The following is a 24408-nucleotide window of genomic DNA, read 5'->3' as shown; positions in this document are numbered from 1 at the left end:
AAATAGCGATGAAGAAGGAATTTGGGCCTTCTTACAGAAAAGCAGTACCTGTCTTAGCTATCAACGGAACAAGATCAGTAGTACTACCGCCCCTTGCTGGTAAAAAGGAGAACAGAGTTGTATCAATCGACCTGGTAAAACCACAAGCATGTGGCCTATAATCAACAGTAGGCCCAGTGGACTCCCAAGAAACAACAGAATACCCAAACTTGCAACAATCCAAGAGGTTCAAACTGAAAGACTAATCACATTCGATCAGCCTGCAGTGCACAGAGAAGGACTACGCAATAATGCCATGGAACTCGTGCCTCTTGAAACACAGATTGAAACAGTTCGTCAAGAAACACCAGTCTACAATAATGTGGCATCAGAATGTGCTACCGAGAGAGAAATTGAAAGAACAATCCCAACAATTGACAGAACGGTACACAGACAAAATATCGAGTTGGAAATATCGACCTACCATAATATCGAGTCTGAAATATCGAAGGAGCATAATATCGAAGGCAAGAATATCGTTGGACAGAATATCGACCCTAAGGTAAGTAATATCGAAATTATTAATATCGATGTAAGTAATATCGAAGTTAGTAATATCGATAGCATATATATCGATGTTACTAATTTCGATGACACTAATATCGATATTTGTATTATTTTATAGTTTTTTATTATGTATGTGTTATATGTTTAACTTAAGTATTTGAAATAATTACTATTATATGTGTATTAATTTTATATAATAATAAATTAATTTATAAAAAAATTGTATATTTTAGTACCGGAGCGGGTTGTGGGTTTATAGGGGAATAGGGTGGGAAGTAATTTAATTATGGTAAATTGATTATTAATTAGTAGGATTTATTAATAAATTATAATTAATTGGTAATTAATTGAAAATAATTTGCAAATAATTTTAATTTATTTATTAATTGATATATATGTTCTGTAGCGGGTTGTGGGTTTATAAGGGAATAGGGTGGGAAGTAATTGAATTATGGTAAGTAGATTAATAAAAAGTAGGATTTATTAATTAATTATAATTAATTGCTAATTATTATTAATTAATTTGCAAAAAATTAAATTAATTGATTAATTGATATATATGTTCTGTAGCGGGATGTGGGTTTATAGGGGAATAGGGTGGAAAGTAATTTAATTATGGTTGATTAGTTAATAATTAGTAGGAATTATAAAATAAATTTAATTAATTGGTAATTAATTTTAATTAATAGTTAATTAATTTTAATAATTTGCTAATTATTTTTCTTTCAATTATAAATGGATAAAAGTGTTAAGTTGTGGGTAGTGGTTTTATAGGGAAATATGGTGGGAAGTAATGTAAATTTAAATAAATAATAATGTATTAAAACTAATTGTATTGTTAATAATATAATTGTTAATTATTTATTAATTGGCAATTAAAGATTATTAAATGGTATTAATTTTAATTTATTGTAGGTTAAATATATTTAGCTAAGCATGTATTTTATATTTATGTATAGGTATTGTATATAGTTTATATTTATTTATTTGTTTATTTTTTATAATTAGAAAAATCGTTTATTTTCAAGTATGTTATTTTAACCCTTATACTATCCAACACTTTCCCTACTGTAGCACTCTCTGGAGTTGGAATAGAATTTTTACCCCTACGCTATCCAACGCTTTCCCTATTGTTGCACTTTCTGGAGTGGGAATAGTAATTTTTACCCCTACGCTATCCAACGCTTTCCCTACTGTTGCACTCTCTGGAGTGGGAATAGTAATTTTTACTCCTACGCCTTCCAACGCTTTCCCTACTGTTGCACTCTCTGGAGTGGGAATAGTAATTTGTACCCCTACGCTATCCAACGCTTTCCCTACTGTTGCACTCTCTGGAGTGGGAATAGTAATTTTTACCCGTACGCTATCCAACGCTTTCCCTACTGTTGCACTCTCTGGAGTGGGAATAGTAATTTTTACCCCTACGCTATCCAACACTTTCCCTACTGTTGCACTCTCTGGAGTGGGAATAGTAATTTTTACCCGTACGCTATCCAACGCTTTCCCTACTGTTGCACTCTCTGGAGTGGGTATAGTAATTTATACCCTTACGCTATCCAACGCTTTCCCTACTGTTGCACTCTCTGGAGTGGGAATAGTAATTTTTACCCGTACGCTATCCAACGCTTTCCCTACTGTTGCACTCTCTGGAGTGGAAATAGTAATTTATACCCTTACGCTATCCAACGCTTTCCCTACTGTTGCACTCTCTGGAGTGGGAATAGTAATTTTTACCCCTACGCTATCCAACGCTTTCCCTACTGTTGCACTCTCTGGAGTGGGAATAGTAATTTTTACTCCTACGCTATCCAACGCTTTCCCTACTCTTGCACTCTCTGGAGTGGGAATAGTAATTTTTACTTCTACGCTATCCAATGCTTTCCCTACTGTTGCACTCTCTGGAGTGGGAATAGTAATTTCGACTCCTACGCTATCCAACGCTTTCCCTACTGTTGCACTCTCTGGAGTGGGAATAGTAATTTTTACCCCTACGCTATCCAATGCTTTCCCTACTGTTGCACTCTCTGGAGTGGGAATAGTAATTTTTACCCGTACGCTATCCAACGCTTTCCCTACTTTTGCACTCTCTGGAGTGGGAATAGTAATTTTTACCCCTACGCTATCCAACGCTTTCCCTACTGTAGCACTCTCTGGAGTGGGAATAGTAATTTTTACCCGTACGCTATCCAACGCCTTCCCTACTGTTGCACTCTCTGGAGTGGGAATAGTAATTTTTACTCCTACGCTATCCAACGCTTTCCCTACTGTTGCACTCTCTGGAGTGGGAATAGTAATTTTTACCCCTACGCTATCCAATGCTTTCCCTACTGTTGCACTCTCTGGAGTGGGAATAGTAATTTTTACCCATACACTATCCAACGCTTTCCCTACTGTTGCACTCTCTGGAGTGGGAATAGTAATTTTTACCCCTACGCTATCCAACGCTTTCCCTACTGTTGCACTCTCTGGAGTGGGAATAGTAATTTTTACCCGTAAGCTATCCAACGCTTTCTCTATTGTTGCACTCTCTAGAGTGGGAATAGTAATTTTTACTCCTACGCTATCCAACGCTTTCCCTACTGTTGCACTCTATGGAGTGGGAATAGTAATGTTTACCCCTACGCTATCCAATGCTTTCCCTACCGTTGCACTCTCTGGAGTGGGAATAGTAATTTTTACCCGTACGCTATCCAACGCTTTCCCTACTGTTGTACTCTCTGGAGTGGGAATAGTAATTTTTACCCTTACGCTATCCAACGTTTTATATAATTAATTGTAAAAAAATTAAATTATTTTATTTTTTATATTAGTTACATTTTATTTATGTTATTTTTTTATGTTTGTAAATGTATTAGTAATTTAGAATATATTTAATTAATTTATAAATTAGTAAAATAATTATTAATACTTATTGTTCAGTACATATATATTATATATTTACTGTATATATATCATTAATGTATTATTAATATATATGTATTATTTATTTATTTAAAACATTATTAGATACTTTTAAATATGTAGATTTAATTTATTAGTGTTATATACTTTATTTTACATTTATATATTAAACAAAATCGATATTTTTGACATCGATATTTTTTACATCTATATTATTTTTTCGATATTTTTGTACTTACCATGTTGTAGATAGGATGTCGATATTCTTGCTTTCGATATTGTTGACTCGATAATTCTGTAGGTCGATATTTTTGAGGTCGAAATTCTGTCAGTGATCATGACAGAACTGCCTCTGGCTATTTCATCGACTCTGATAACTTTTCCGAGGATCAAAGCAACCCCGAAGTGATGCCAGAAACAAAAAAGACTTTTAAAGAAAAAGCAACAGACTCTTTCATCAACTCAAGGACATTTATCTTATTTCTCCATGGTTATAGTTCTGGTTCGGTCTAGGTGTATTTTTCCTCCTGCATTGGCTCATCATGGTACTTTGTTTGGGAAAATTCATTGAGGGAAAATATAGTACAATGGACACAGCAAGTCAGAACATCAACTTAGTCCTCAAACCACACAGATCATCCCACGTGAAGAAAAGAGAACTGTCAACAGTAAATGTCACAGCCATTCCAATACCTGGTGGGTTAGTATGGGAGAAAACTGACTATGAAATCTATGGTCCGGTCGAGATCCTGGAGTATCCTCATCAATTCAAGGTTTCCTTAAGTGACTTTGTAAAACAAATTACATTCTCTGATGATTGGGACTTTGAAAGTATTAACAATATGATGTCTGATTTAGTAATGTCAGCTAGATTCACAGATCATGATTATTTACAAGGTTCGTCTAGTTATGAACAGATGTTCTGCTTCACACATTATGGCGATCATTACTTGCATAAGTCTGCACAGCCTAGAAATGTTTTTAAGTATAATCAATGGGAACATTGTGCTACACCACCTAAAAGCAGTTCTAAAACATTCTTTGAGAAATTCAAGTACTTCTCAGGGTTTAACACCAGTGATGCAGAAACGTTTTATTATAAACTGTTAGATAAAACAGGGTTGAAAACAATACTGACAAATACTAAATTGATATATTCAGAAGCATTTTATGAAAAAATGATGACATTTGGTTTTGATTATTGGAAAAATAACATTGAAACAAAAACCATCTGGGGTACAAAAGAGTGGCAGGTACAAGGCCTAGAAGCACTTTTTCGAGCCCGCATGATCCCAGAACAAATGATGTTTTTAAATGACACAATTCATCAAACATCCTGTCTTGGCCTAGCTAAGATTAAAGACCTTAACAAACCGTCTATTCCAAAGCCAATACCTGAAAATGCAACAACAGATATTGAGATAGACGTAACTAAAATTTTACATTTAAACAGAACACATCCTGATTGGAAAAAGTGGTTAATCTGGCCTACTGACAAAAACAACTGTCAAGATAGATTCCTGAATAAAACACAGGGGTTAAAAATGACCAGACAAGACCCTAGATACTCCCAGAGACAACATCCAGGGATAGTAACAACATACAGTGTAGGGAAACTCTGCCTCGAATGGCTAGGATCATCCACACTGGCTGAAATTAAGCAACACTTGTCTTTACTTAAAGAGGGTGCTGATTTGCGCGATTTTATTATGGGACCACGCAAACAGCGTCAAAAGCGTTTCATAGCGACCAGTATCTATGTGGTATACAACGAGGCTTGGAAAGTCACACAAATTGAAACAGCAGAAAAAATACGAGAAATTGATCGTATTAATTGGGAAAAATCACTTTCTGTAGTGGACAATGGGTTAATGACTCTGTCCTCCAGAATATATTCGTTGGACAATATTGCATCCTCTGCCTTTGATATAATAGACAGAGACTTGCTAATGTTACAGCATGGCCAGTCTCAATTACGTTCTATTGTACAATTAGGCTGGACGCTGCAAAATCTTCGTTCAGGCTATGTGCTTTGGCGTTTAATCAACACAACGTCATTGTTTTCCATCTTTAACCTTACTGATAAACAAATCAGCTTGGCACAGAAAGGAGCAGACTATACAATCCTGAGCATCGAAAAACTTGAGAGATTACCATTGACAATGTCAGAAAGTCCTGTCATTGAATGGATAATACACGGGATTATCACAATTCCGATAACAACTTTCCGATTTAAAAATTGCCTTGAATACATACCTACTGGCCAGTATGAATGACTGGGTAAAGGGTACCTTAAGTCAACATGGAAATTACCATACACACATTCATGCTATAGTGACAGCAACAAAAATGTATTTCTTAGTGGTGAAAACTGTAAATGTTCACTAAGCGGTATACTTTTGTGCCAGGGTATTAATTTACATGGAGCCTGTGAAGGTAATTCTAACAACCTTTCATGCCACCAGCTTGTCACACCTGCAACGCAGATAGAGCCTTTCTTTATGCAACTCGCAAATGGGAGTTACATTCTGAGAACGGATCACAGATGTTGTGGCCTTTTGCCAGGAAAAGCGTATCTCGTAAGCGTAACGTCCATGGTCAAATGCTGTATGCAAGCATTGTTTCGGAGCGGCCCTGGAGACATAGTGACTCCCGTCTGGCCTCGTCTGAATTTCTCTTCTATACGAATTGATACTTTGAGCAAAATGAAGTCTGTGCTTTTGCAGACAACAGTGCCCATCACGTCATCAAAAGAGACGTATGATCTCCTAGTTGCAAGGACGGCTACGGAGGTTCATGACCTTTTATCAGCAAATTGCCCCGTGCATTTTGTAGAAATGCTGAGCCAACTTCTTAACATGTCTAGTGCCATAGGCATCCCAGGCATATTTAAGACGATTTTTACGGGACTGCTAACACCATTTCAAGCAATTCTGGGAATCGTTCCCAATTTTGTTCATTCAGTCTTTGGCGGCATACCCCTATTTTTGGGACTTGTAGCAGGGATTTTATTTTTGACCCTCCTGCTCCGATATGGCAAGCCACAGCTCAGACATGACTCCTATGGGAATGGAAGAAACAATCCTAGCAGTGCGCTACCGGGACAGAATAACTAGAGTCCTTGGATTGGCCAGGCTGAGAGATCTAAACATGACCTGGTTCCTTTCATTCAGACCTATATGGCAATCCTGCATCTTACCTGTGCTACGATGTATGCTATGCGGAGATGAGTGCGTGTTGGACACCTGTCTTGCACTTCCACCAGCAGTACCAATGGATATCGATACTTTGCTAAGTCCGATAACGGCTCACACATTGTGTTGTCCCCAGCGGCTACCAATCCTGATGACGGCATTCGTTGAGACTCCTGTACTACGACTAGGTGGTAACAGTGGAGCGAGTGACAAAAGCAACATCACCCAGGTACGACCTTCTGTGAACATTGCTGATCCAGCCTTTGATGACAGCAATCATTCTCACACCTGCCAAGTTACAGCACTATCGAATTTGGTCGAACTGTCACCTGATTTTGTAGACCAATTCTTTGAGAGCCTGTCTGATATGATGTTCTCAACCGAACAGAAACAATACCTGTAGAGAAGCATTCCGACACACAGCGTTTCCATGAACTCTGAATTCGGCCTTCAGTTTTGATCAACAAAAACTGCTAAAAAGCGTTGGAACTCTATTCCCCCATTCATAAGAAAAAAAAATTTGGGGATTGGACTATTTTTCATAATATTTTCCCTTTTTTGGCACGAAAATTCTTTGCTTAAAGTAGACCTATTCATAAAGAACAGAAGCTCCGACTTCTATTTAGGTAAATCTAGAGACATAATAACTTTCAACCGGCCTCTAGCACATTTTTCTGCAATGCATTTATATGTGAAGAAATTATCTCGCCCTTCTTTTCTGTATTCAGAGATATTTCATGTGTAATTCTTTTTGCAAAATCGTTCCTTGATTGCATATGCTATAATTTTGAATGATTTCTATGCTTCAAAAACGTACAGTACCTATATTTTCACGTATTTCAAATACGCCTGTTTCAAATGCATATATGTATTTTGGGGTGGGCAATGTTGCACATGCATCTTATTGCTCTAGTTTTAATAATTTGATGGACATAAATTCGTGGAGTGGGTGTCGCGATCTAATCTAGGACCCTGATCGATACTGTGACCTTATGCCCCTATACGGCTATAAATCCATTTATTCCCTATATTGGCATAACCAATCAAATGCAATATTCAGAAACTCGTCTATGGCCTCACACGAACAGAGTCACATTTCAGAATCGCTTTCTCTGCAACTTCCTTTGCAGCTCATTAGTGCAATGACATAGCAGAAGTTACTATCTAAGATTCCTAGATTAACACTCCGAGTTCTTCAACAAGATAAAAACTCAGCAACCTGGGAAAGCCCCGTTTGCTATGTTTTGATTAGTAATAGAACTCTAATGAGCACTGATAGACGATCACTTCCTAGTGACATCTTTATTGACGTCTTATGTCCAAAAACTTACGTCAAACAAGGCACCTTTCAGGTATAAATATTATCAACGTTGCCTTAAGCAAATGCTGATGATACCGTCGCTGCTGCTGTTATGCTGAAGCTATCGAAGTCAAGCTAATGCTGACACTATCGCTACTGCTATCGCTGCTAACGAGCGAACGATGGTGTGGTGAACACAGGAGCTGAACAGCCGTCCCCTGCAAGAGCCCAGCAGATGCAAGCTGCCAGCGGACGCTGCCCCACCTCTTCCTCGATGCGCTGAGAGAGACGCTGTCTTTTCTCTTGCCGGGAAATCCAGCTCCGGCGTTTCCAGCCTACTCTTGCGAGTGACTGGGATATCGAGTTCCCTGAAGGAGGTACCAGACCTCCAGCATTCTGTTCCAGAGGTATGGTGTTGACTAAACCCTTAGAGAGAATTCTTGAAGCAAACCTTGGCAAAACCAACTTAACTTAAAGCTACTTACTTACTCCCCTCCCAAGTATTAGGCTTAGGTCAGGTACACTGGGGTAGGCGTAGTTAGTAGCACCAGTTGAGTATTTTAGCCTAATGTATATATGAATGTATATATGTTTTATTCATTTTAAACCATTATATGGCTAAGAAACCATATCAATGCTTTTACAGTATTATTTCGCAATACTCATCTTACTGTACGTACTTTTTATAATAACAAGTCTTGCAATGGTGGCAATTCATTTCTCTTGTACGAGAAGAAAGACTGTTCAATAAATGTTACCTTTTATAGAAAACGCCCATCTCTCTATTCTCTACATATTGTGAAAGTAATCTGCACAACAACTGACTGAGTAAAATAACTGTCTATTGTTTCACACGACTCTAGAGATTGACTCTTATCTGAGGAGCAAAGTTGTCATGTTGCACGGTTGTTGGAAAACTGAATCCCTTCTTGTCTGTACCAGGGAAGCTGATCACTTCCTATTCAGTCAAGAAAGTTTCCAGTGACCTCTGAGCTAGTTGGTAACAAACCCAATTAAGTTTAGCATAGTCAGTAGAGGCCTGGAAGATCCGCACTTCTACGTCGATACTACTGTTTATGTTATTCCAATGTGCAGGGCCTATTGGGAAAATAGGAACTACACTACAGCTCCAGGCCCAGATGGCTTTTCAATCTAATTATTTTTAACCTTTTCCTCAATTTTTGCACCTAAATTATTAGAGCTTTTTAATTCATTCATATCTAATTCTAAGTTCTGTGGTTCTTTTTTAGAAGTCATTATTATTGTTATGCCTAAACCAGATAAAGACTCTTCCTTCTGCCAAATTTTTCGTCCTACATCACTAATAAATGATGATTGTTAAATGTTTGCAAAGATTCTGGCCTCCCGTTTCAGGCTGGCTTTGTCAAAGGATGTTTAGCCTCTGATAATGCCAGAATGTTTTCTAATATTCTCACTCTTAGTATAAAATATCCTTCTCCCCTAGCTGCATTATCTCTGGATGCAGAAAAAGCCTTTGACCACATTAATTGGGAGTTCATGTTACACACCCTACAGTGGTTTGGCTTTGGACCAAAGTTTATTTCATATATCAAATTTTCATATACAGATCCAAAAGCATTTGTTTTTGTTAATGGTCTTTTTTCCCCATATTCTTCTTTGCAAAGAGGTACACGTCAAGGGTGCCCCCTTTCACCATTACTTTTCTTGTTATGTTTGGAACCCTTTCTTGAACGTATTAGAAATAACCCTCTTATTACTGGTTTTATTTTGAAATCCCATCAAATTAAACTTACTGCATATGCTGATGATGTTCTTATTTATATCTCCAATCCGGTTACATCCCTTCCCCCTTCCTTACATGAAATCTCATCATTTTCTAATGTTTCAGGATATAAACTTAATTTCTCCAAGGTTGAGATTTTACCTTTAAACTCTTCATGCTACAGACATATGTTTGATTCTACTAATTTTACATGGTTTCCACAAAAAATTAAATATTTGGGCATATGGTTCTCCTCTAATATTCGAGAGATTCTATCCCACAATTTTGATGCTCTAAAACTTAAGATGACCTATTTGTTGTCCTCTTGGTCTCTTTTATTTGTATCTTGGTGGGGCAGACTTGATACAATTAAAATGATGATTGTTCCACAGATACTTTACACATTGTCAATGTTACCATTCAAAATTCCCAATTATTTCTTTACACATATTAACTCATGTCAAAATTCTTTATTTGGCATTTCAACAACACCATAAAAGTACATAATTCACACTATAAAAACATTTCATTAAGAAATAAGCAGGAATAGACTAATCAAATATACAATATTCGGCCACATCCACATTTCCTCCATTAGCAATATCAAAAGTCAAATTCATTTAGTGGACCTTAATCTTTCTGCAACCCTCAAGAAGTTAATCACACAAAATAATGTCAGGGGATCTTTTGACTCCTTTAAAAAAACAAGGGCGTCTCTTGCTGATCTTAAATTAGCTTTTCTAAAAAGATGTATTAAAAAACAGCGTCTAGGTGCTTGATAAAATGGGCAAAATAATACAAAGTGAAGAGTGTCCTGTGGAGATCGATGATCGCAGCCACAGGGACCCTTTGACTCAACCGCATTAGTGAATCCCGCAGGTTCATATAAAGGATGATGTAGCAAGTTGAGTCTAAAACGCGTTAGTAAAAACCTGTCATGGGGGTTGTATACCAGGGAGAGATAGGGCTCCAGCCCACTAGAGGGTTTCACTGTCATATAGGACTGTACAGTATGCTTACTACTTTCCCTCATTTCTCGCGACCGAGTGGTAAGTTTGGAGAGCTTATCAATTACTCTTGCTTGATCTTGTTTCGTAATACTCTGTGGATTTGAAAACAAATTTCCGAATCCAATGCTTTCCAAAACCCCTTTCACATATTTTAACCAGGGAATAGACATACCTTTCTCACTCCCCAAGCAATCTGTAATAATCAACCGCGACAGATTGGCATCCTGATTGACACATAATTTTAGCCAGGCCATGAGGGGTCTGTTCCTCACCCTGTCCTCCAGGTGCTTACAACCAAGTTCCTCATGTACTATATATGATGGTACAGATTGGGGTACTTTGAGCAACCTCCTTAAATATTTGTTTTCCTTGGTCTGTAAGCTGGTTGCATTACCCATTACCCATAACTCTGCCCCGTACACAACCTTTGCAACAGTGATCGAATTGTACATGGTCAGCATTTGTTCGGGAGCTCAGCGGCCCAGTCTGCGCCCAAAGTTCATAACCGCTCCTGAGCTCGCTGCCAGCTTACTTACTGCCATGTTCGTCGATCAGCGGTTTAAAATTTCGATTTCTATTGAATAAAATGCCCAAATATTAAAAAGTCTGCACTTTTGCCAGACTTGTGTCACCAATTTTATAATTAAAATGTTTGCCTATATGTTTTGGGCCTAGCTCCATTATATATGATTTTGTCAGGTTGGCAGATAGGTCAAGGCTAGACATGAACTCCACAAATCCGTCAATCAGACGTTGCAGTCCTACTGGTGTTCGGGCCAGCAGGACTGCGTCGTCTGCAGAAAGCAGAACTGGAACGTTTCTGCTTCCTATTCTGGGCGTGTCTGCTTTCAGATTTAATAAAAAACGTTCTAGCCCATTAATGTAAATGGAAAATAGGAAGGGTGCAAGTATGCACCCTTGCCTCACCCCACTTGTACCAGATAAAGACTCTTCCTTCTGCCAAATTTTTCGTCCTACATCACTAATAAATGATGATTGTTAAATGTTTGCAAAGATTCTGGTCTCCCGTTTCAGGCTGGCTTTGTCAAAGGATGTTTAGTCTCTGATAATGCCAGAATGTTTTCTAATATTCTCACTCTTAGTATAAAATATCCCTCTCCCCTAGCTGCATTATCTCTGGATGCAGAAAAAGCCTTTGACCGCATTAATTGGGAGTTCATGTTACACACCCTACAGTGGTTTGGCTTTGGACCAAAGTTTATTTCATATATCAAATTATCATATACAGATCCAAAAGCATTTGTTTTTGTTAATGGTCTTTTTTCCCCATATTTTTCTTTGCAAAGAGGTACACGTCAAGGGTGCCCCCTTTCACCATTACTTTTCTTGTTATGTTTGGAACCCTTTCTTGAACATATTAGAAATAACTCTCTTATTACTGGTTTAATTTTGAAATCCCATCAAATTAAACTTTCTGCATATGCTGATGATGTTCTTATTTATATCTCCAATCCGGTTACATCCCTTCCCACATCCTTACATGAAATCTCATCATTTTCTAATGTTTCAGGATATAAACTTAATTTCTCCAAGGTTGAGATTTTACCTTTAAACTCTTCATGCTACAGACATGTGTTTGATTCTACTAATTTTACATGGTTTTCACAAAAAATGAAATATTTGGGCATATGGTTCTCCTCTGTAAATGTAAATTGATACTTGTATAGCGCACTACTCACCCGCAAGGGTCTCAAGGCGCTTGTACGAATACCGCTGTGGAACCCATCCTGGCTTTCCATGTGAGGCGTCCACTCCTGGGCACCCCCAAGGTGGAGGCCAGGCATCCTTAGCGTTGTGGGGGCCGTAGTGGAGATTAAGCAAGCTATTGCCCAGAGTTGCAGAGTGGAACTCCATGATTGGAATAGGCACCGAGGCGAGAATTATCAGGTCCCTGAAATTTTGAGCCCAAGACCCGCTGAGGCAGGAAATTGAACCCTGGTTCCCGGGCCAGAACAAAATGATGATTGTTCCACAGATACTTTTCACATTGTTAATGTTACCATTCAAAATTCCCAATTATTATTTTACACAGATTAACTCTATATGTACTAAGTTTCTTTGTAATAATTACCATGCATGCATCGCCTTATCCAAGCTACGTTGTCCCAAAACTGAGGGAGGTGTCAGATTCCCTGACTCTAAATTATATCATACTGCTTTTTTGATCCATCAATTTTATGCTATGTCTAAAGATTATCAAGATTTACCTAAACCTTCTTGGGTTAATGTTGAATGTTCATTGCTAAATGATTTTACATTACAGGATTTTGCTTTTATGACTAATTGTACTTTTATTTCCAAATATCCAATTTTGAAATATTCCCAATATCTTCTACATACACTTTTCTTTAAGAATTTTGATAAATATCAATGTTTTCTCGCCTCCTCATTATGGTATAATAAACATATCAAATTTCGTCACAAATAATTTTACTACAAACATTGGAAAGAAAAGGATATTTTTTATGTCAATCAAATTATTGTCAATAATATGATTTTACCTTTTCATCAATTGCAAGAGACCTTTAATTTACCCGATTCATACATTCAGCAATATAACATTCTAGCTCCAACACTCCAGAGCTATTTACAGAATTTTACTCCTCAGTCAATTCCAAATTCATTCATACCTGATACATCCGCATACCAAGTTTCTTCTGATACTTTTCCCAGTGCCTCGTTTATATTCAAAACTTTATCTACAACTCATTGCACACGGAATAAATCAAATATTGAGCTAGAATGGGAACAGAACCTATCCGAAATACTGTCTGTTTCTCAATGGGACAAGTTTTGGCAAAAACTCTTCAAGACATCGAAAGCTGCAAATATCACACAATCCTTATATTTTATTAACAATAGAGTTTTTATTACTCCCCTACATTTGCATAAGTTTAACCAATCAGTCTCTTCATCCTGCTGGTCTTGTCTTAATGCTGAAGGTTCTTTAATACATTTACTTTACTATTGTCCTAAAGTTTATGCTTTTTGGGAAGCTGTTTGGTCAAAATGCATAATGATTTTTTCTTATAATATTCCATTTAATATCCATAATGTATTTTTAGGTACTATGTCGCCTGGTTTTGATCAAAAATCCAATAAATCACTTCTATTTGATCTATTTATTGCTGTAGCTTTTAAGGTCATATTAACATGTTGGAAAGACAACTCTAAGTTATCCTTTTTACTCTGGTGGAATTTAACATGTGATGAACATAGAATTGCTTTGGTGCCTCATGCTTCAATTAATTTCCAAATTAGATCTGATTTATTATGGCTACCGTTTACTTCTTATCTCTTAATGACTTTACCTTCTACTTAACTTCTCTCTCTCTATCCAATAGTGTCCCTTTCTTTTCCTTTATTTCCTTTCCTTCTCTTTATCCTCTTCTTCTCCTATCTCTCTCTATCTTATGTTTCCCTCTCTCTTGCTTATAAAAATTGTTTTCTTATATTTTATGCCCTCTCATATTTTCACAGGTTCTCAATATACCAATACTAGGTTCAGTACTGTTTTTTAGTATACGCTAATTATCAGTTAATTTTTTGGAATGTTAAAAACAAGTAGTATACAAATTTATTAATCTTATATTTTTAATTTACTTATTTTCAGATACTATTAATGTATAATTGCATACCTGTTTGTGCATCTGAACGGAATATTGTATCTGTATTCCTGTGTCATTTATCTATAGTAAAAATGATTAAAAAAAAAAAAGAATGTGAAGACATATCAGTGGCTGACCTATGAAAAAGCAATGTGCATTATCGTGTATAAATGCACAGGGAGAGACTGCCATCAGAATGGTCCCACAAGGGATGTTTCCCATACATCCATTCTTTCCCAACAAACCCATACATGCTTCAAACACAATCATTGTAAATATCACAGCTAAAAAGTGCATAAGTACATACCAGTAGCATAAGGAAAAGAGAATTTGTGAACCGTGTGAAACATGAATAAATAAGTACATAAAACTACTTAAGTAATCCCAATGTGTAGCTGTTACATTAATATGGCAATAGGTACATTTCCAACAATCGCTAATATCAGGCTATGGACAGAAACACAACTTATCCTAGTTAACTAAAGCCTTGCAAAAGGGCCTATATAGTCTGCAACAAAGTCAGTCAGAGAGGAAATTACCCAAAGATCTGGCATTGATTGTTAATCCGGTATATTAGTTTCTCATGTAGGACTATTGCCATCAATTCAATGAATCTCTCCTCATCAGTCAGTGGAGAGGGGGATTTCCATTTTCTCTGATTGCAGATCTTAACAGTTTCCAAAGATGTATCCACCCATCTTCTGTTGTCAATGGACATGTCTGGAGTGTTTGACATGCGGTTACTCAAGAGAAAAGGGCTGAGGGTATAATATGAGTATCTGCTGATGAACTGTTAAATTCCTATATTTTTTCCAACATATATTCATAAAAGCGCATGATCAAAGAATATTAGGAATGCCGCAATCACCTCTTAAATATCTCCAGCAGTTCAAGTTTGAGCTGATGCACTCTTTATGGTCTGAGAGGTGACTAGTGTCAGCCTGGTAGAGCTTCAAGCACAGTTCCCTCAATGCCTTACTGTACGAAGTTAACAGTTCTAAACTGTTTTCCTTGGAGTACAGGCAATTAAAAAATACAGCCACTTATTTTTGAGCTTTGACTGTGTACGAGCAGAATAGGTAGACTAGACAATTGTGCTGTACAACCCTGATATTAGCCCTATAAAGCTACTCCAAGCTCAGACACAGAGAACTATAGAGGAGGCAGTCAAAGCAGCTCTCATATTGTGTAGATGGTTCTTGAGGTATTGTGAAAATTCTATAATTTGTCTTTGGGCCATTGAATCATTTAATATTGTTTAGTTGTAGGACATGACATATCATATGTTGTTCTATCCACAAAAGCCATTAGAAAATACTACGACCTATAAAAAGCTTTGAATTGTCCCACAGTATTGCATCGCTGTGCAACAATGCATTTATCTTCAGTTTTTTATGTATCAAATTCAACAACAAAAACCTGGCAAGTAAAATTGGCTCTTCAGCCTCCATTGGGGCGCCTAGTCTACTACACAGTACAGGTATGCATTTAAATTGAGATAAAAGCAACTAAACCTCCATTTGACCAAATACAAGAACTTCGGAAGTGGAAGTTTCTATCTAGCAATCTAGGCGGGATGTGTGCTTCATAGCAGGTCTTCTTGAGGGAGAGTGTCAGTCCTCCAGAAATTGTATCTGTATACAATTTTGGCATGCCTGTTGGTAGTTTCGTTCCATGCTATTTGTAATATTTGAAGAATTCATCTATCTTTTAAAATGTGGATCAAGATATTTCGAAGGGAATTCTTCCAAACACATAGTTGGACCTGGGTGTCACCACCATCTTTATAATCTCTACTCTACCTCAAAATGAGAGATATAAATCCTTTCAACTTACAAAATTCACAATGTTTTTTCCTATAACTAGGGCCAGTTTATTCCCCACCCCCTGTGCAAAGCAGGGCTTCAGTTGTACCCCAAGGAATTTCATTTTGTGTTTGACCCGTTTGAAAGGGGAGCTTATCATTGAAACTTTTGTTGCACCTCTAGACAGAGGCATTCCCTCAGTCTTGGAAAAGTTCATTTTATATCCCAAAAAAGGCACACAAACGACTCATAATATTCCTTAGATGGGATATTAAGGAGTCAGGTTTAAACAAAGTCAGTAGTAGGGCTTCAGTGTAAATAATGACGTACACTGGCCCAGCTGGTGTGGGAACCCCATGGACCAGTTAAGATTATCTGATAGCTGCCATCAGAGTCTCTAGTGGCGGAAGAAAAAATGAGGACGATAGGGGCACCCTGGTGCATCCCTCTGTTAATTCAGAATGGGTCTTATAGGACACATAAACCAATTAATCCTGCCCAGTGTGACCTGATCTAGCCACTGCACCTTGTCCAGAAATCCTCTCCCAGTGTCCATCCTGTCCATGATTCTGAATAATTAATCCATTTAATTCTGTTGAATACTTTCTCAGCATCCAGGAGAGACCTCTTGCGTCACTTTGATCATTGCAGGTATCTTTATAGAAGATGCATACCAGTATAGAGAAGATTTCTGGAAGAGCGTCCCAGGACACATCCCATTAAGTTCTTCATACATGTGTTAATCAGTGAATTGAGCTTACAGCTGGAGCACAACTGTGTGTCTTTATCAGGTTTAGGCAATACTATAATTGTGACATTGTTAAATGTTTGTCTAATTTCACCTTGAAACTTTGCAAAATAGGGGCGTTGGACTGGTAGCATTAGTTGTATATCACTGAGCTGGAACACAGTCTCACCTTTAACCCTGAATGCTGGTAAGGATTAGTATTTACCTTCAAAATCCATTCCTCTGCAACATTGCAGTTCAATTCATCTTGGTCTTCTGATTTGAGTAAGGGTAGTGTTAAGTTTTCAGAGAGGTTATTTTCATTTGATATGAGGCATTCAGTTCAGATGTGTAAAGCTGAGCATCGAAACGAGGGAATTCCAGAGTGATATCAGCTACAGACATTAGATTGTTGGCCTGCCAGTTCCTAATTGCCAGTATTAAGGACACTGATTCTTTCTTCTCTATTAGGGCTACTAGCAGTCATCTGACCTTCTTTACTCTCTCATAGTGCCTCCCTGTGATTCTAGTTAAGGTATGTTCCACCCTAGAAGTAAACAGAGAACTGAATTTTAATTTGCCTTCAACTGGTCTCGAAGTACCATGTCTGATTATTAAATCATACTGAGAGATCTGTATGGAATGCTGAAGGTGTGATATCTAGCTGCAAATTCTCTGTAGTTGGTTGCTGAGCAATGACACATAAAACATGTAATGTAGAATGTGGAATGAAAATGAAGTGGTAGTTGGTCATTTGTCACTGGTACTTGATGGATGAGGTGCTCAAACAAAGTATCACCTACCTAACCCACAATTTGTGTATGGCGATGCTTGTTTACTCGTTTCACTGGTGACAAACACTGGATTGGTGAAAAGATCACCTCAAAATTATGAAGAATTCGAAGTGCAAGCTGACAGTCAAAGCTATATCAAACGCTGGTAGGCGAGAGCCATTTCTGAGGAGACTTGGCATGGATAAGCGATCTTTGCCACTGCAGTGTGGTTGTTACGACATCGACAAGAGTGGCAGAGAGGAAAAAAACACACTTTGCAATACTGATGAGATGAGCGTTAACAAGGTACTGGCAGTGCGGGAGTCGGGCCGAGGGACAGGAGAAGGTACATTCCTGACGAAAATCGCACACAGCCAAATACCCACGTACTGTCCTGTGCATGCAGCCATCTTAGGAGGATGGGCAAGCTCGTTTAGAGCTCTGGAGTGACACCTGTCAGCCATTTTATTAGATTGGGTTCCTTGGACAGCATTTAGTCTTGGTTTGGCTGTGTGACATGGAGTTGAGTACAACCTCCATTCGCATTTTACCAAACTGGCCATATTTTTGAAAATGGCACCTGGGAGTTGAGCGAAGCACTTCAGTGTGTCAAAGGGAGTACTTTTTTGACGGATGTATGACATAACAACGCATGCTTTTACCACGCATGCTTTTACATCGCAAGTTTTACAACGCATGCCTTTACAACGCATAGTGTTGAGGGGTGCTGGATAATGAATAGTTTAATTTACTATTCCAACTCCAGTCCCCATGGATAGTAGGGAAGGTGTTGGATAGTAAATTAAATCTATTCCCTATCCTAGAGCGCCCCCCAGCGCAATGCGTTGTAATGGTTTGCATTGTAAAAGTTGCGATGTAAAGGCACTGCGTGGTAAAAGTTGCGTTGTAAAGGATGTTTCCCTTTTTTGACTTCCAGTACTGCTGAACGCACCAGAGCATCGGGTGAAAGTCGATGGCCGCTACAACAGAAATCAAGTGTGCCAGCTTCTCTCACATCGGCGGTGAAAGGCACACCTGTGCCTGCTATGGTGATAGGCACACTGAATTGATAATTATTGCATGTACTACAACAGAATTCATTTGTGACAGCTGCTTTTACATTGGTGGTGACATGCAAACCTGTGTGTGCAGCAGTGATAGAGACACTTAGTTGATAATTAGTGCCTGCTGCGATGATCGACACACCTCTGAAAGTAGGCACACCGCCGAACAATTGAAAGACGGCTATTTTGTATATGAGGTACAAGCAAGTAGTCTGTACTGAGGGCATCAACACGCTGCAGGTGTACTTGAAGCCTGGCATGGTGACAGGCACACCTTTGTATCTCTGAAAGTGAGAGAATAGGACAGGGTGCTGAGGGGCTAAAAAAAAAAGGTTTTACTGGTCTGGTCTTCAATGTGCAATGTGGTATGATCGCAATCGATTGCTGAGAGTAAGGTTATAGTGAGTGCATAGTAGCTATAAGAGTAGTTCTGGGTGTGCAACAAATTACTGTGAGTACTCTCAGTCCATTTATATTTATAAACATAAAATATATAACGCATAATGCGGAATGTAACTCCACCACTGTTTTTCTTGAGCAGCCTACGAGAACCAGCTACAAAATGGGACAAGTGTAAGAAAATATTTGGGAATTATGCAAGGGTGTGTGAAAATATGTAAGTGCTGGGCGGAAATATTCATTGTTAGTGCACTGCCTAGGTGGGGAGGGCCAGGAAGTTCTAGAAAACTTACCAGAGCTGAGTGTGGAAGAACAGAGATGTTTAAATGAGTTTGAAACATGTATTTTGAAACTTGACCTCAAGTCAGTACCATTATGGGACAGTACTATTTTGCTCTTCGAGAATAAGGCTGAGAAGAAACAGTAAGAGAGTATATTATGAGTCTTAAGAAACTTGCATCCACTTGCAAATGTGCAGGGTCCACAGAGGAATAGATATGGGATCTGTTTGTTTTAAGACACAGAGACAACAGAATTAGAGAAGAATTGTGGCTAAAGGATGAGCCACCATTAGAGGAAGTGATCTTGGTAGCGAAAAGTGTGGAACACATGATTAAATGTGTATCTGAGTTGAAAGGTGCAAAAGGTAAATCAAAATCAAGGTCTAAAAGGAGTGAGGAAACTGCATGCATCATAAAAAACAAGAAGGTACCTGTGGAGGCAATGAAAGAAAACCACATGAAATTTACAGGGGAATGTGTTGATGGTGGGAGGAGTGGTCACAGAGCGAATCTGAAAATATGTCCGGCTCTAAGTGTGATCTGTCATAGTTGTGGAAAGAAAGGGCAATTTCAAAAATATTGTTGGAATACACAAAGAAAAAAACTGAATAAGGACGTAAAAAAGAGCACTCTGGATATTGTTTTTCAAATTGAAGGCTTACATCAACAACACTATAGTGGTTTTCTACAAATTTGATGGTGTTGAGATGAAAATGAAATTTGACTCATTTTCCCACCTAACTACTAGAGATCGTGAGATGAAGTTGCAGGAAAAGAATAAAAAACATTTTGATAAAAGAAAAAGGGCAAAACCCGGATAGGTCAATGTAGGTGATTGGGTGTGAGAGAGGGCCCCAGTGGGTTGTATGTCTTGGTCAAAATATACAAAGCCTGTGCAGGTGATAAAATGGTTTAAGAATGCTGTTAAAGTGAAAGATGGAAGGATATGGAATTAAAGCCATGTAATTAAATTGAAATCCGCTTGGATAAATATGAGAGTTCCACAGAGGATGACAATCAAGTGTATGATGAAAAGTTTGGACATGATCTAAATGAGAATCAGATAAGTGAGTGCAGAAGAAGTGAACACAAAAGTACTAGTCAGTCATATCTAAAGAATTATGTTAAATAAAGGATTAGATTCACAAGAAAAGAAAAGTATATTGTAATGTGTAAAAGTCTTGTATATCTAGTTAATTAGAAATGTTACATAGTTTATTACACTGGTATTCTGTAAAGGTCGACAATGTAATGCTTTCTTGCTTTTTTTTAGGAGGTAACTTGTTGATGGGTGGAGAAGTGTGATATCTAGCTGCAAATGCTTCTTTAGCTGGTTGTTGTGTCACGTCACATAGAACATGTAATATAGATGTCACATGAAACATGGAATATGGAATACAACTTAAGTGCCAGTTGGTCAGCTGTCACTGGTACTTGAAGGAGGAGGTACTCAAATAAAGTATCAGTCACCTTAACCAATACTTGTGGTAGTTTTGTGAACAGGAGAGTGTCTGAGCGTTCAGAAGCGCATGATCGGTAACATTTCAATCCGTATACCCCTTATGGTTTGTTTTAATATTTGCTAAGACATTTTACCTTTGGTAATGGGTCAGATACTGAAACATTTGAGCAAAAGAAAATAACCCTCCCAACTTAGTCTTTTTTCAGTTTGACAGCTTTTTTTTGCAGAAAGATGTGTCTCTTGAAGGAAAACAACACTAAAAGGCTTGGTGGCCAGATAAGGGAGCGTCTTTTTTCATTTGATAAAATCAGAGAGACAAGCGATATTTAGGGATAGTATAGCAAGAGTTTTCGGTTTTGGTTATGTCATTTGAGTTTTGTATTGAAAAGAACGATACTGGATCGTGAAAAGTGACCTATAGTAATTGGGGTATCCTGGTATGTGCAGGGGTGGAAGAATTTAGGAAACACATATGATATGCCATCTAAGTGTGATGAATGTGGGTAATCCAAAGGGACAGAGTTGGAAAGTTTGGGAGATATTAAGGGCCTCATTTATGAAAAGTGACACATCGATGCAAGAAAACAGCGATATGTCACTTTTTATTGCACCCTCCTTGCGACACCAATGATGTGTCATATTTACAGTATGACGCATCATGTCGCAAGATGTTACAGATACGTTAGTATTTCTGGCGTATCTGTAGGCGCAAAAATGGCGCATTGCTGGAGTGTCATGAATATTCTGGGTATCTTCACAGATAACCCCAAATATATCAATAACTTTAGCTACATTGGTACCACTTGTTCAAGACACTGGTTAGTTTTAGGAATTGATATAGCGACTGAAACACTTAAAACACTCAACGAAAAACTTTTGGACATTGTGAAACATATTAACTTTAGCTACATTGGTACCACTTGTTCAATCAATCAATCAATCAATCAATGCATTTATATAGCGCACTACTCACCCAGATGGTCTCAAGGCGCTAGGGGGGGGGGGGGGGGTCCGCTACTGCTCGAACAGCCAGGTCTTGAGTTGCTTCCTGAAGGCGAGGTGGTCCTGGGTCAGGTGGAGGTGGGTCGGGAGGGAGTTCCAAGTTTTGGCGGCGAGGTAGGAGAAGGACCGTCCCCCTGTGGTGGCTCTTCGGATGCGGGGGACGGCGGCGAGGGCGAGGCCTGTCGATCGAAGCTGGTGTTTGGGAGCGTAGAAGTTGATGCGGCTGTTGAGGTATCCTGGGCCTTGGTTGTGTAGGGCTTTGTGTGCGTGGGTGAGGAGACGGAAGGTGATTCTCTTGTTGACCGGGAGCCAGTGCAGGTCTCTCAGGTGTCCGGAGATGTGGCTGCGACGGGGGATGTCCAGGATGAGTCGTGCTGAGGCGTTCTGGATCCGCTGGAGTCTCTTCTGGAGTTTGGCGGTGGTTCCGGCGTAGAGGGAGTTGCCGTAGTCTAGACGGCAGGTGACGAGGGCCTGGGTGACCGTCTTCCTGGTCTCGGTGGGGATCCACCGGAAGATCTAACGTAGCATGCGCAAGATGTTTAAGCACGACGAGGAGACAGCGTTGACTTGCCTGGTCATGGAGAGGGAGGAGTCCAGGATGAAGCCCAGGTTGCGTGCGTGGTCTGTTGGTTTGGGTGCGCTGCCTAGGGCGGGGGATATGCAAACACAACAGGTGATGGACCGAATGTGGATCAATGTCACACACTCACCCCAGTCCAAAGATCTGGGCCCAAATCCATCGTTTTTTTGCACTCCACACCACCCTGGGTTAGACAATGGCGATATGCAAATCAGCTCTGACCCTGTGCCCCATGGGAACAGTCCAGTCCGAACTACAAAAGCCATGTCCTTCCCAGAACGGAATCAAGCATCCGAGGACCGGACCGGTTTCGAGGTAACACCTCTCATCAGCCCGGCTAGCTTGACTCCAGTGGTGTGGAGTGCCTAGGACCCACGTCTGGGCATCCCCAGCGCACTTAGGGCGGAATATGCAAACACAACAGGTGATGGACCGAATGTGGATCAATGTCACACACTCACCCCAGTCCAAAGATCTGGGCCCAAATCCATCGTTTTTTTGCACTCCACACCACCCTGGGTTAGACAATGGCGATATGCAAATCAGCTCTGACCCTGTGCCCCATGGGAACAGTCCAGTCCGAACTACAAAAGCCATGTCCTTCCCAGAACGGAATCAAGCATCCGAGGACCGGACCGGTTTCGAGGTAACACCTCTCATCAGCCCGGCTAGCTTGACTCCAGTGGTGTGGAGTGCCTGGGACCCACGTCTGGGCATCCCCAGCGCACTTAGGGCGGAATATGCAAACACAACAGGTGATGGACCGAATGTGGATCAATGTCCTTCCCAGAACGATGAGAGGTGTTACCTCGAAACCGGTCCGGTCCTCGGATGCTTGATTCCGTTCTGGGAAGGACATGGCTTTTGTAGTTCGGACTGGACTGTTCCCATGGGGCACAGGGTCAGAGCTGATTTGCATATCGCCATTGTCTAACCCAGGGTGGTGTGGAGTGCAAAAAAACGATGGATTTGGGCCCAGATCTTTGGACTGGGTTGAGTGTGTGACATTGATCCACATTCGGTCCATCACCTGTTGTGTTTGCATATTCCGCCCTAAGTGCGCTGGGGATGCCCAGACGTGGGTCCCAGGCACTCCACACCACTGGAGTCAAGCTAGCCGGGCTGATGAGAGGTGTTACCTCGAAACTGGTCCGGTCCTCGGATGCTTGATTCCGTTCTGGGAAGGACATGGCTTTTGGAGTTCGGACTGGACTGTTCCCATGGGGCACAGGGTCAGAGCTGATTTGCATATCGCCATTGTCTAACCCAGGGTGGTGTGGAGTGCAAAAAAACGATGGATTTGGGCCCAGATCTTTGGACTGGGTTGAGTGTGTGACATTGATCCACATTCGGTCCATCACACGTTGTGTTTGCATATTCCGCCCTAAGTGCGCTGGGGATGCCCAGACGTGGGTCCCAGGCACTCCACACCACTGGAGTCAAGCTAGCCGGGCTGATGAGAGGTGTTACCTCGAAACCGGTCCGGTCCTCGGATGCTTGATTCCGTTCTGGGAAGGACATGGCTTTTGCCGTTTGGACTGGACTGTTCCCATGGGGCACAGGGTCAAAGCTGATTTGCATATCGCCATTGTCTAACCCAGGGTGGTGTGGAGTGCAAAAAAATGATGGATTTGGGGCCAGATCTTTGGACTGGGTTGAGTGTGTGACATTGATCCACATTCGGTCCATCACCTGTTGTGTTTGCATATTCCGCCTAGGGCGGGGGGCACCAGGAGTCGTCCCAGGCGGAGGGTGAAGATCCCAGGATGAGGACTTCCGTCTTGTCCGAGTTCAGTTTCAGGCGGCTGTTCTTCATCCATTCGGCTACCTTTTTTTATCCCTTCGTGAAGGTTGGCTCTGGCTGTGGCGGGGTCGTTGGTGAGGGAGAGGATCAGCTGGGTGTCGTCGGCGTAGGAGATGATGTTGAGGTTGTGCTGGCGTGCGATGTCTGCGAGGGGGCTCATGTAGACGTTGAAGAGGGTTGGACTAAG

This window comes from Lissotriton vulgaris, chromosome 8 (assembly GCF_964263255.1).
Source record: "Lissotriton vulgaris chromosome 8, aLisVul1.2, whole genome shotgun sequence".
Taxonomy (NCBI): domain Eukaryota; kingdom Metazoa; phylum Chordata; class Amphibia; order Caudata; family Salamandridae; genus Lissotriton; species Lissotriton vulgaris.
The sequence above is the reverse complement of the archived record's forward strand: the minus strand, read 5'-3'. Positions refer to the sequence as shown.